Source organism: Medicago sativa, chromosome 7 (assembly GCF_051527215.1).
Source record: "Medicago sativa cultivar Bolivia chromosome 7, Bolivia_mono, whole genome shotgun sequence".
Classification (NCBI taxonomy): Eukaryota; Viridiplantae; Streptophyta; class Magnoliopsida; order Fabales; family Fabaceae; genus Medicago; species Medicago sativa.
In genome coordinates, this window is record NC_140755.1 from 67,955,118 (window position 1) to 67,969,107 (window position 13,990).

Genomic DNA, 13,990 nt, shown 5'->3' on the forward strand with positions numbered 1-13,990 from the left:
GTTTTTGCTTATTTTTTCCCTTCCCAAGAAAAAAATGAGATATCACCGGTTAAAAAGGTTCAAACGTAATCAATGTTTGACACCCGAAAACCAAGATAAAACATAGATGCATCTTCCATAATCTGCATTTGCTTTGCCCTATCAAGTACGAGCACATTTGGAAAAAGTGTTTGAAACAACTCATGAAGAACCAGAATTGGGATCTGGTTCTCCAACAACATTAGATCAGACAAAACATCATCGTCTTTTAGGACTTCAGCTGCCGGACCAGATGGCTTTAAACGGCTATGAAGTTTAGAATTTAGTCCCTCTGATCCCTGCGACTTTGATATGAGAAGCTCTAACAAAAAACATCCATTCAATAACATAATTTTAGCGAGTTCCTGTTGTTCGAATTTTAGCGAGGTCACATAACTTGCACGAACCTTTTCATCTAATTCCCAAACTGCTTCACTGCATTTCTTCAAGCTTTCACGTGCTGCACCTGCTCCTCTATGAATAAGAGACAACATGCAGCGTAATTTGACTTCTTCTATGAGCAGAAGGTCTTCTCTCCACCCCTTAAATCATGGTCCGATCGACACCTTCCTTGGAATGTATGCATCCTCATTCCATTTTTTAAGTCCTTCTGGAACCACCGAAATACTACAAGATTGAACATAATCATAGTCTACAGATTCTATCAATGTGTTGATAGAGTTTAGCCACTCACTTTTCCTTGTTTGATTGGCCATGGAGTGTAATTCTACTATTTTTGGTATATCAAAGAGTTAGTTGTTCGCTTGTTAGTGAAGACCAAATGATTATGGCCATTTATAAATGCAAATTTGAAGGAGAATTATTTCGTACCCATGTAATCGGTTTGTTTGGTACCATATAATTTAAAATTGAAATTCATTTTAAAATAATTAAATGTTATATAAAATTATATTTTATTAAATGATTGGATTTGTATAATATGTTAAATAAAAACTTGAATATGTGGTAGTCATCTTCCTCAAGGTATACCGGTAACAAGTAATTTTTTGCTTATGTGGTAGTCATCCTTCTAAAAATATACCTACGAGGGATCAATTTGGACATTCAAACAAACCCATAAGGAAAAATTTGGAAAGCAGGCAAAGATCGAAAGTGTTCTCATGTCAGAACAATATTGAAAAAAGCTTCAAGAATATATGTACACTTGACACCCTCTGCCCCAATGTTAGTATAAAAATAAATAAATAAATAAATAAATGGCAGAAAGTTAAATGAATTTAGAACAAATGGTGGTTGTCCTCATGAGCTTAGCTCAGATGGTTGGGACAATGCATAAATAAAATATGCAAGGTCCGGGGTTCAAACCCCAGCCACTACCAAAAAAGAACAAATGGTGGTTAATAAATAAAATATGCAAGGTCCGGGGTTGAAACCCCGGCCACTACCAAAAAGAACAAATGGTGGTTAATAAATAAATTATGCAAGGTCCGGGGTTCAAACCCCGGCCACTACCAAAAAAGAACAAATGGTGGTTAATAAATAAAATATGCAAGGTCCGGAGTTCAAACCCCGGCCACTACCAAAAAAGAACAAATGGTGGTTAATTAAATATGTTGATATGTTGATATATTATGTTCATATATGGTTGATATATATGGTTGATATGTTGATATATGGTTGATATATGTTGATCTCCGGAGTTCAAACCCCGGCCACTACCAAAAAAGAACAAATGGTGGTTAATTAAATATGTTGATATGTTGATATATTATGTTCATATATGGTTGATATGTTGATATATGGTTGATATATGTTGATCAAAAAAGAACAAATGGTGGTTAATTAATAATTAAATATGTTGATATGTTGATATATTATGTTCATATATGGTTGATATGTTGATATATGGTTGATATATGTTGATAGAAGATCATAATTTTTTATAGAAGATCATAAGAACAAATGGTGGTTAATTAAATATGTTGATATATGGTTGATATATGTTGATAGAAGATCATAATTTTTGATAGAAGATCATAATTTTCTTCTCTCTTTTCTCCTCTTTCTCAAACCCTAGCCGTCATCACTTTTCTTTATCTACCTTTATCTACCAAATAAGGGTGATTCTTCTCTCTTTTCTCCTCTTTCTCAAACCCTAGCCGTCATCACTTTTCTTTATCTACCAAATAAAGGTGATTATGGTCAAAAAATGCTATAAACTTTAACAATAATCTCCTCTTTCTCAAACCCTAGCCGTCATCACTTTTCTTTATCTACATCACTTTTCTTTATCTACCTTTATCTACCAAATAAGGGTGATTCTTCTCTCTTTTCTCCTCTTTCTCAAACCCTAGCCGTCATCACTTTTCTTTATCTACCAAATAAGGGTGATTATGGTCAAAAAATGCTATAAACTTTAACAATAAGATATAAGTTCATGATAAAATAACAGTTATCAACATGATTTTTTTTTTTTTTTAGTAATACGAAATTATAAGGATTTAGGTAATTAATTTAATGGTTTAGTTTAAAGTTTAAACTTCTTTCTTGTGCGTCATTCACATTGTATACATATTAAACCTCCATGTTGTAAACATGAAAAGAAGGAGAACTTCTTACCACCAGTTCACATGTATACAATAAATTAATACATGTCTAACATTGTATTCAATTTCTACTTCTTGCAAGTCAACTTCTTGCACGTCAAAAATAATCATAAATATCTTACAACTAGTTTTATCCTTTTCTTTTTCCTAAAATCGTAATTAAAAAATAAATATTAATTAAATATACTTTTTTTATGTCATTTCATATTTATAAGCAACGTGTCAACTGTTAATTTTATCAAACACTTCAAATTTAGTCGTCTAGCTTATTTGCTACCAGCTATAAGATAGCTTATAAGTAATCAACTCTATAACATATGACTTATAAACTATCTTATAGTTGGTAAATAGAAAATAAATGATAAAGTAGCGGATAACTGATAAATTAGCTTATACACCCTTCTGTGTTTCAGATTAATTTACTTTTGGATACTTGTTGTATGGAATTAAATCGACTTGATCAAAAAAAGAATCATATAGACTTTGCTTTCTTTTTACACAAACTAAATTGACTTATAGTTTTGAGTCTTGACGATATTGTAATTAAATGACATTGTCACAAACAAAACAAAATCACAACGTAGTCATCATGCATATGATTAAATATTTTGTGTTGAACTGGAATCGTAGTAGTACAACCTTTGCATTGGACTTTGCATTTTCTTTTTCACACAAGTTGACTTATATCCACAGTTTTACCTTCAACTGCAAAACCTAGAATTAGTCGAGCATAGAGAAAAATACAGCTATAAAATTTCACCGTTCATACTGTATTTTCTCATCTTTTAATTTGTCTAGAATTTCACTGTCAACTTCAATCGTATGCATAAAGGCCCCTTTTTTTTTACGGATTATATAGGTAAGCCGAATTACATAATACAAATAATAAAAATGTAATTTTTCAGAGAATGCATTTAAAAGTGATGCATGATTATATGAAATTGTTTTGATTCTGAAATGTTTTTGGCATAAGTTAATTATTGAGGGACACATATTTACAACATATCTAAACTATCCTATTTTTCACGTCAATCAAAACAAATCTTGAGTCTAGACATACACTCGCGACATTGATATTTAAAAACATCGAAATAGAGGCGTCAAGGTCTTATTTGCACATATGTTATCATTTTCATATCCACACCGGGGTGATCGGCCAAGAAAACAACTATTGATTGGCCTTTGATGGCTTTCACATGAACATATTGTAAGGAAAACTCTATCGGAGCAACAGTCCATTTGCAGATACGTCCATTCAATATAATGGTTTCGTTGATCACATTTGTTTTTGACATAACATAAACGTTACACGACATCATGTGAAATTTAAGTTTTTGACATTACTTTTCATGTCCACAAAAATAATGTAATAATTAATTATTGCCAGAAGAGGAAAGTGCATGTGATTTATGTGATTTTCCTATACAGCAAGATGTACAACATTCTAAGTTTTGGTTACTTGGCAAAGGAATTTTACACACAAATTCAAAATGGATTTTACAGTTTGAGGATGAGGATGACCTATTCTAAAGTTTCCAGTTGTAAGAGTGTGTTGGCTAAGATCAAAGATGTGGTACTACTGACTATTACATGGACTTATAGTAGTAGCAAAATTATGCAAAGCATGAAGAGTAGCAAGATTAGTAGAACCAGTGGGAAACAAAAGTTTGAAAGTTGAAAGGCTTGAACTTATATAGGCAATCTAAACCACCTGCACCTTCAAGGAGCACCTGATTAAATATGTAGGAGGGTTTTCATAATATTTTTTTTAGTAATCTTTTTTAGCCTAAATTTAGTAATTTTCTGTTTTTGTTTCAGTTTGTTATTTTTGGCTCATTAAGATTTTGTTATTTCCTATTTAAGCTTAACAATTGTAGCCTAAGAAGCAAATTTTATTCATTCAATATTATTTTAAAGAGTTTTCTCAATTTCTGGTGGATTCTAAAACCCTATTTTCACAAGTTTGTCACTAGCAAACTTGTTTCTTTTCAATCTAGGTTTAGCGATTGCTAGTCTACGCTTGTGACTATGTCAGTTGCTATCAGAGCTGATTTCTCCTATTCTTTTCCTAACATGATCGGCCATGAGAGATCAACCGGTGATGAAAATCACGGCTTTAACCGCGGCCCTCAACGCTTTGACGGTAAAATTGGCGATGTTAACAACTCAGAAGGACAACAACAACAACAACAACTATGACGACATCAACAACAACACCACCACCACCACCACCACCAAAAAAAACAACAACAAAATATAGAACAAGGGATGTGGACCAATTAGGATTCCACGTGGTAGAAACAATCAAACTATTGAGGACTCAGATTTTTTTAGAGGTGGAGGATACTGATACGTACAGAAAATCAGAACATACCCGTGAATCTGATCTAGAATACTATGAGCGTAAATATTACAAAAAACTGAAAAATGATTACTACATGTTTAAAATCTCTGATTCGATATATCGTTGTCCGTTTTGTTACAACAAAAATTACTCCTTGACCGACCTTTTGAGAAATGATTCCAGAGAATGGCAGATAACTCGCGTAAAACGGTTAAAGATGTTAAACTCGCATAAAACGGTTAAAGATGTTAAAGTCGATAAAAATAAGCCACCTGATGTTAATATTGCTAGTGATAAGCCACCTGGTGTCGGTACTGCTAGCGGTAAGTCAGTTAATTTGAGTGTCGCTAATTGGAAGTCGCTTGGTATGAATGTAACTAAGGGTCAGTTACCTAACGTGAATGTACTGTTGCTGATAGTATTGTCGCCACAATAGAAGAATACATTAAAGAAGTAGTCAAAGTACATTTTGTCACCGATGAATATGTCCAGGTGAAGAATTTAATTGTGACAGCAATTCCTCCTTCAATGGATTTCAATGGCAGAACCACATATCTATTTGACGCAGATACAAAGAAGAGTATTGACGCATCAAAATCATTCAATCATCCCAAATTTTCTTTTGGATGCAATTCTCACATCAATCTGAAACGTGCAGAACGTGCAAATTAACTATAACCCAAATTCCAGCAATGGTTGACAATCTTATAAGCAAAACACTAGCACGGGAAGATGAAAAGAAGACTTGTTTTCTATATGACGGGGTACGTTTGGTGGCATTATTGGATGATTACAAACTGACCAAACGAACAGAGGTGAGAATGATATATGCCATGGGACTCCCATTTACATCTCAACATGGTGGTCAGATACTCTTTGGACCTAATGACGGGAATTTATACTTCATGATGGGAGATGGAGGAGGTTCAGGTGATCCATACAATTTTTCCCAAAACAAGAAGTCATTTCTTGGAAAGGTTATGAGGCTTGATGTAGACAACATTCCAAGTGCATCAGAAGTTAGTAAACTTGGACTTTGGGGTAGCTACTCTTCCTAAGGATAATCCATTCAATGAAGATAAAGATCTAGACCCTGATCAAATATGGGCCTTAGGATTAAGAAATCTTAGGCGATGCATCTACACTTGCTCACAGGAAAAGGCATCATCAACTACCACTCCTCTTTCTCCATCTCATGCAAGCCATTTGACTTATATGAAGAAGCATTTGGAGAAAGAATGCATTATCGCGACGGATAAAGGCAACTGTTGTATTTTTCAAACCAAACCTTCTTTGTATTTCACTAAATGGGATCAGGGTGGGTGTTCTCCTGATCATTGGAAGAGTCAACATGCATGGAAGCTTATCAGAATAAGAACGACTGATGTAGGAGAGTTTTCATAGTATTTTCTATGGTATTTTTATTTTAACCCAATTTTAGTAATTTTCTGTTTTTCTTTTTGTTTTTTGAAAGAGACTTTAATTTGTATATTCTTTTTTCACACAAGTTGACTAATTAATCTATTCCTTAGTTTTAGTTTCAACTGAAAAGCGTAGAATGAGTATCTTCTTCAAGTAATTGATTTGTACAGTAATCTTATAAAGTTGATATTTTTGTTTACCATATTATTTATACGATATTTTCACTACCGTTCAACCGTGTTTCATCTATGTAATGTAATGTAATATGTGGGACACATAAAGGTTGATTCCTTAATCGAATTTTCTCCATATCTAATAATTACGTATCGAACTCCTAACCATTTATTTAAGGGTTTAAATCCCATACAACTTGAACTATCCATTATTGTTTATAAAATTCAAGATTTAATTGTATGTGAACTGGTTGTTAGATTTTTTTTTTTTTTTGACGTGCAAGAAGTAGAAATTGAATACATGTTAGACAGGTATTAATTTATTGTATACATGTGAACCGGTGGTAAGATGTTCTCCTTCTTTTCTTGGTTACAACATGGAGGTTTGATATTTTATACCATATATGTGAATGATTCAAAAGAAAGAAGTTTAAACTAAACCATTAAATTAATTACCTAAATCCTTATAATTTCGTATGACTAAAAATAAAATCATGTTGATAACTGTTATTTTATCATGAGCTTATATCTTATTTTTATTTATAGCATTTTTTGATATGGAAAGTCAAATAGTTTATCACTTAAAAGCTTGTCACTTATCACTTTTTACCTCAATTTTTCCCCTAAAATCTTAACTAAGAAAATAAATATTAATGAAATATTTTTTTTATGTCATTTCATATTTATAAGTTACTTCAACCGCTTTTGTCAAAAAAAAAAGTTACTTCAACCGCTAATTTAAAAGCTTGTCATTTATCACTTTTTACCTCAATTTTTCCCCTAAAATCTTAACTGAAAAAATAAATATTAATGAAATATTTTTTTATGTCATTTCATATTTATAAGTTACTTCAACCGCTTTTGTCAAAAAAAAAATGTTACTTCAATCGCTAATTTTACCAAACATTTTAAATTTAATCGGCTAGCTGATTCCCTACTAGCTATACGATACTAATTTATAAGTCATCCACTATATAGCATATGACTTATAAACTAGCTTATAGTTGGTAAATAGCGAATAAATGATAAACTAGCTTAAAACTAGCGGATAACTGATAACTAGCTTATACACCCTTCTTTGTTTCAGATTTATTTATTTTTGGATACTTTTGGTACTTGTTGTATGGAATCAAATCGACTTGATCAAAAAAGAATCATTTCGACTTTGCTTTCTTTTTACACAAACCAAATTGACTTATAGTTTTGAGTCTTGATGACATTGTAATTAAATGACATTGTCACAAACAAAACAAAATCACAACGAAGTCATCATGCATATGATTAAATATTTTGTGCTGAGCTGGAATCATAGTAGTACAACCTTTGCATTGGACTTTGCATTTTCTTTTTCACACAAGTTAACTTATATCCTCGGTTTTACCTTCAACTACACAACCTAGAATTAGTCAAGCATAGAAAGAAATACAACTATAAAATCTCAGCGTTCATACGCATTTTCTCATCTTTCGATTTGTCCAGAATTTCACCGTCAACTTCAATCATATGCATAAAGTACTCTTTTTTTGTTTTACGGATTATATAGCCAAGTCGAATTACATGATACAAATAATAAAAAATGTAGTTTTTTAGAGAATGCGTTTAAAAGTGATGCATGATTATATGAAATGGTTTTGATTCTAAAATGTTTTTGGCATAAGTAAATTAGTGAGGGACATATATTTACGGGATTGTCATTTCGTCCAAACAATTTGCATTACTTATTTTTGTATGTTGACGATAAAATAAAATATAAGGGTTAGAGAGTTGCAATTTTTATCTGTTTACAACAGAGCAAGTTTACCTATATTGGTTGTAGAAAAGTAAGCAACAGTTAGGATTCTTCGAATCTCCCCTGTTTATATTGTTGGACATTAAATAACAGTAATGTCGCGTTTATTTATTTTAGGTAGACTATATAAGTGATGAGGTCGTTGGTATGTGACAAACCTAGAAGGTTGGAAGCTGCACTTCCTGATCACACGGTGATCCTTATGTGTGGGGTCTATATCGGCTAACTAGGTCTATCCCTCCTAAGTCTGGTTGCACCTGATGATCACACGGTGATCTTACGTGTGGGGTCTTACCTTCTCTAAGGTAATTGAAAGCATAAACTTAAATTGGCGTTCTAGTGTTTCCCAAGGCACTGAAGGCCAAGATTCCATTAGATCATCCCATCTATGAATCTTAGGACACTCATAACACACTCTCTCTCCGCACTTGGTAGTTCTACAAACCAAGGGTTTTAAGAGAATGGTTCTATCTAGGTTTATTCCCCAGAGTCGCTTGTTTTGCTTAATTACTAAATAGTTACATCCTAGGTTCAGTAGAGTTACTACTCAGTCTTGGTAATGTCACCTCCTAAGTACTTACCACTAGGGTCAACTCGCTTTCAGTATCTTTCACTAGTTACTAACTAATTACTTCCTAGACATATAGTAACTAGTATAATGCTATAAATATAAAGATATAAGCAGCAAGATAGTAATAACAATGTTAGGCCTTGTCACAACCTAAGTACCTAATCTAGGGTTACGCTCCTTTGAAATAAATAACTAAATAAAACTTAATAGCGAACAAAAGATAAATAAAATATAAACGACATTAAATTAAATAAATATCCAACAAAAATAAACAAAGTTTCATCTTAGAACTCTAACCTAAAAAGAATTAGTTACACATGGTAACTAAAAACAAATTATTAAAGATAAAAACATACCCTAGAAAATCAAGAAGAAGATAGAAACCTTCTGAAGCTCCAAAGTTGCCTTCCTCTTGAACTGCCACAATTCTGAACAAGAAATTCTGAATGAGAAATGTAACGCCCTATTTTATTATTTATTTATTTGATTGAGTTTAGAGTCTTTTTATAATTTAATTAATATGTTTGATAAGTGATATTTTTTTATTATGTGTTGATATTTATTAGTAGTCCATATTTTATTATTTAGTGGAGAAATATATTTAGTGGAAGAATATATTTAGTGGAAGTATATATTTAGTGGAGAAATATAATTATTTAGAATAATGAGGCTTTGGGGCAGAATTGGAATTAAGAGAAAATAAATAGGTTAAGGTTTATATAAAGAGGAGAGTCAGAGTTAGAAAATAAGGATTACGTGCAAACTGTTTTTGGGAGAAAGAGGAGAAACCTAGAGAAATAGGAGAAACCTAGAGAAGAGAAGAACCAGAGAAGAGAAGTCTGTAGAATCCTTGCAATCAATCAATCTAAGGTAAGGGTGGGAAAATCATTCAATAATCTTGAGTCTATGATTCTGGAAAGTTCATTTAACATGTTGTAGGTTTAGTTTTTGAGAATTGGAGAATTAGAGTTAAGAGTGATAATTGATGATTTATGTTATGTTGTTGTTGATTTGTGGTTGTCGATGATTGTTGTTGTTAATGTCATATTATGAATTGGGTATGAATTATGTTGAGTTGTTGTTGTTAATTGTGATGATTTTGAATGAATGTGAAGTTTGAATAATATAAGTTGTTATTCCTGATTTTTTCTTATCTCTGTCCCGAATTTTGAAATAGAAACTGTTATTGATCGGTAAAGAATTGGTCTTAGGTGTAAACACGAAAGTTGTAGGTATGGATGTTAGTTTTCTAATGTCGTTGGTCTGATGTCAAAATGATTTATAGAACTTGAGTTATGGTCAAATTATTGCACATAGGTCACAGTGAACTTTTATGCACTTTCTGCACAACTTTTTCGAAATTGAAATGAAAACTGGTATTGATCGGTACAGAATTGACCTTGGGTGTAAACATGAAAGTTTTAGATAATTTTGTTAGCTTTCTAGTGGCTTTGGTTTGACATGAATATGTGTTGGATATTTGTATGTTGGCTTCACTTTTACCTAAAACAAATATTCACTTCAGATGTGGAACACAATGTTCCAACATCCAGACCTGGTCTGTACGTTCTGTGCTTTGCCTATGTTTACGCACGCGCTTGCTTGATTGAAGGAATCCACGCCAGCTTGAGTTGGTCTGAACCGTGTGCAATTATGAGGAGATCAGAACATATGTGATTTCTTAAGGAGCCTACTTTCTAGGAGTTTCCTTATCCGGCCATGTTGATTGAGCAATAAGTCACTGATCCGATCTGAAGCATGATTGAAGGAATGACACGCCTTGCTTCAGTATATAAAGGCTGCAAGACCTGAAGAATCATTCAAGACATCATATTACAAAATAGAGTTTTGTTTAGGTTTCGAGTCTTATATTTTGTGAGCCTTTCGTGTATCATCTTGATGCATGTTTAGGACAATACTTTGAGTTGTAATACTGTGCACTACTCCGAAGCTTTTAAGCAAGGAGCTAGGTCGATTGTGAACTGCATCTAAGCTTTTAAGCAAGGTTGCATGTTGTTATTTTTGAGGGTAACCTCATTTGATTTGAGTCTGTAATTAGGGGTTTGTGATCAGTTGTAAGGGAGTGAGATGGGATCTCAGATCTAGGAGTTCCTAGGTTGAAGTCTAGTTAGGGTAGGTCCTAGGTCATAAGTGCAAACGTGGTTTGCTGAGAGCTTTTGAATACGGACTGCACTAGTGGATTTTCTTCCTGGCTTGGTAGCCCCCAGAGTAGGTGACGTTGCACCGAACTGGGTTAACAATTTCTCTGTGCCTCTTTTCTTTCCTGACTGTTATTTTGTTTTGTTATGTTTATGTGTGTTATCTTAATGTTCTAAACATATTATACAACATCTATTTACTGTGTTTTGTGTTGGAACATCATTTAGAACATCTTAAGTCTAACGTGCCAAAATTTCAATTGGCATCAGAGCAGGCACCCTGCCTGTTATTCGGTGAGATCCAGAGGATGATATTTCTGGCATTATGGACAAGGAAGGAGGATTAGTAAACAGACCACCACTGCTAGATGGAACCAACTATGATTACTGGAAATCACGGATGAGAGTTTTCCTTAAATCTATTGACATCAAAACGTGGAAAGCAGTTTTAAAAGGTTGGGAACATCCTGTGGCTCTTGACAAAGATGGAAACAAGACCAATGTTCTGAAATCAGAAGAGGAATGGACTACAGCTGAGGATGAAGCATCTCTTGCTAATTCTAGGGCTCTCAATGCTATCCTCATCAGGGTTGATCAAAATGTGTTCAGAATAATTAAGCAATGCAATATTGCTAAAAAGGCTTGGGAGATTCTGGAAATTACTTATGAAGGCACTTCAAAAGTAAAAAAATCTAGATTACAGTTTCTAACCACTCAGTTTGAAAAACTGATTATGAAGGAAGATGAAAGTATTCAAGAATTTTACATGAACATTCTTGACATTGCTAATGCTTTTGATACTCTTGGGGAAAAGATGTCTGAAGAAAAGCTGGTTAGAAAAATTCTCAGGTCTCTTCCTAAAAGATTTGACATGAAAGTCACTGCTATAGAAGAAGTTCAGAACATTTCTGAAATAAAGATAGAAGAGCTCATTGGATCTCTACAGAATTTTGAAATCATCATCAACAATAAGAGTGGAAAGGAAGTTCATTCTATTGGCATTAAAGAAGCTCAAGGGAATCCTGTAAATAATTAAAACTTGACTGAATCTGTAGTGCTCCTTGGAAAACTGTTCAATAAAATTGTGAGTTTGGCAACAGATGGTCAGAACATTGGATCCAACATCAAAGTAAAACAGAAAGATAAAGAATGTGAATCCAAGGAAGACCAATGTTATGAATGTGGAGGTTTTGGTCATATAACAACAGAATGTGCTAACTTTTACAAGAAATATGTCAATGCTGCTTGGTCTGATAAAGATTCTGAAAGAATAAGTGAAGGTATGTTCTCCAGACAAGTAACTGCTCTAACAGGAAAAATTTATTCTGATGATGAGTCTTGTGATAAAGAATTGGAGTATGATGATCTAGCTACTGCATATAACGATTTGCATGCTAAAAGTACAGAAATCTGTAAGATGCTAGGAGAACAAAAGAAGATAAATAATCAACTCCTTTCAGAAAAAAATGCTCTTCTGACAAAGGTATCTGAACTCAATGTTGAGGTAACATGTTTAAACTCACAAATTGAAGAGTTCAAAAACCAAGTTGAAAAAGGGTCTACAAGTCTGAATAATGTTGTAGAAGATGAAGAAAAGAGACAAGCAAAAGGTATAGACTTTAATTATCAGTCTTTGAATCGAAAACAACGCAACAAAAAAATTGCATATGCTGTGGAAGATCATGGAATGATAAGAAAAGAAGAACCTAACAAGCATATTAAAGCTACAGACACTTTAGGAATTGGTGGAACTTCTGATAACCAGACAATGTTGGAACCTTCTCAACAACATCTACATAAGAAAAGGAGAAGTCATCCTTGGATTTGTCATCATTGTAAGAGAAAAGGTCACGTTAGACCCTTCTGCTACAAATTATATGGTTATCCAAGTAAATTCAATCACAAATGGATACCTAAGAGTGTAAATATTAGCTTGGTAGGTCACACCTCTAAAAGGTCAACATCTAAGAAGTTTGGTACTTTGGCAGTGGTTGTTCCAAGCATATGACTGGGAATGACAGCTATGTTGAATACATAAGACCTTGTGAGAAAGGGTATGTTACATTTAGTGATGATGGTAAGGGAGAGATACGAGGTAAAGGTAAGTTGATCAATAACGAGCTACCCAAACTTGATAATGTTTTACTTGTTGAAGGACTCTTCTCAAATTTAATCAGTGTGAGTCAGCTGTGTGACCAAGGTCTGGAAGTGAGATTCAACAAACTTGGATGCAAGGTAACAAATGAGGAGGGACTAGTTCTTATGAAAGGATGTAGGACTAAGAATAATTGCTACAAATGGATCCCAGAAGAACAGGCTGGCATGTTGGATAGGGTGTTGAAGCATCAGAAAGGTCAAAATTCATCACATACTTAAGAAATGACAAGAGGATCTTAGAGAGGTTCATCTCTAAAAATTAATGAAAATCAGAAGAATTTCAGTGAAAATTCTGGAGAAGAAATCAACTACATTCCTACAGAGAAAATGTTTATTGATAAATACACATAATTGTTGGACTTCAAAAGGTTTGAAAAGATAAAGGACAAATTGGACATTTCTCTAAGGAAGAAGTTATAGCAGTTAACTAGGGTCAAGCGTGCAAAAGAAGGTTGTGCTTCAGGTTACTTATTGGTGCACGCTTATTTAGGCGGTTTTGGCTTAATTAACTTCTCACACTCAACTAACCGCAATCATATCATCCTTAACCCTTGTCACTCTCTCCCACTATTCTCTTTCAAAACCATTCACTTTCATCTCCACTCTATCGATCACCAAAAACTTCTCTCTAATTTCGCCCGGTGCCATCATCAATTCTTCGCCATGAAGTTCAAAAATGATCCTGTTGTTTCTTCTAGAAAGAACACTGTCGAACAACGAGAATCTGGTTCCTCTGCTCCGAAGATGGTAAAACCCCTCAATATTGTGCCACCAGCAAAACCTATGAAGA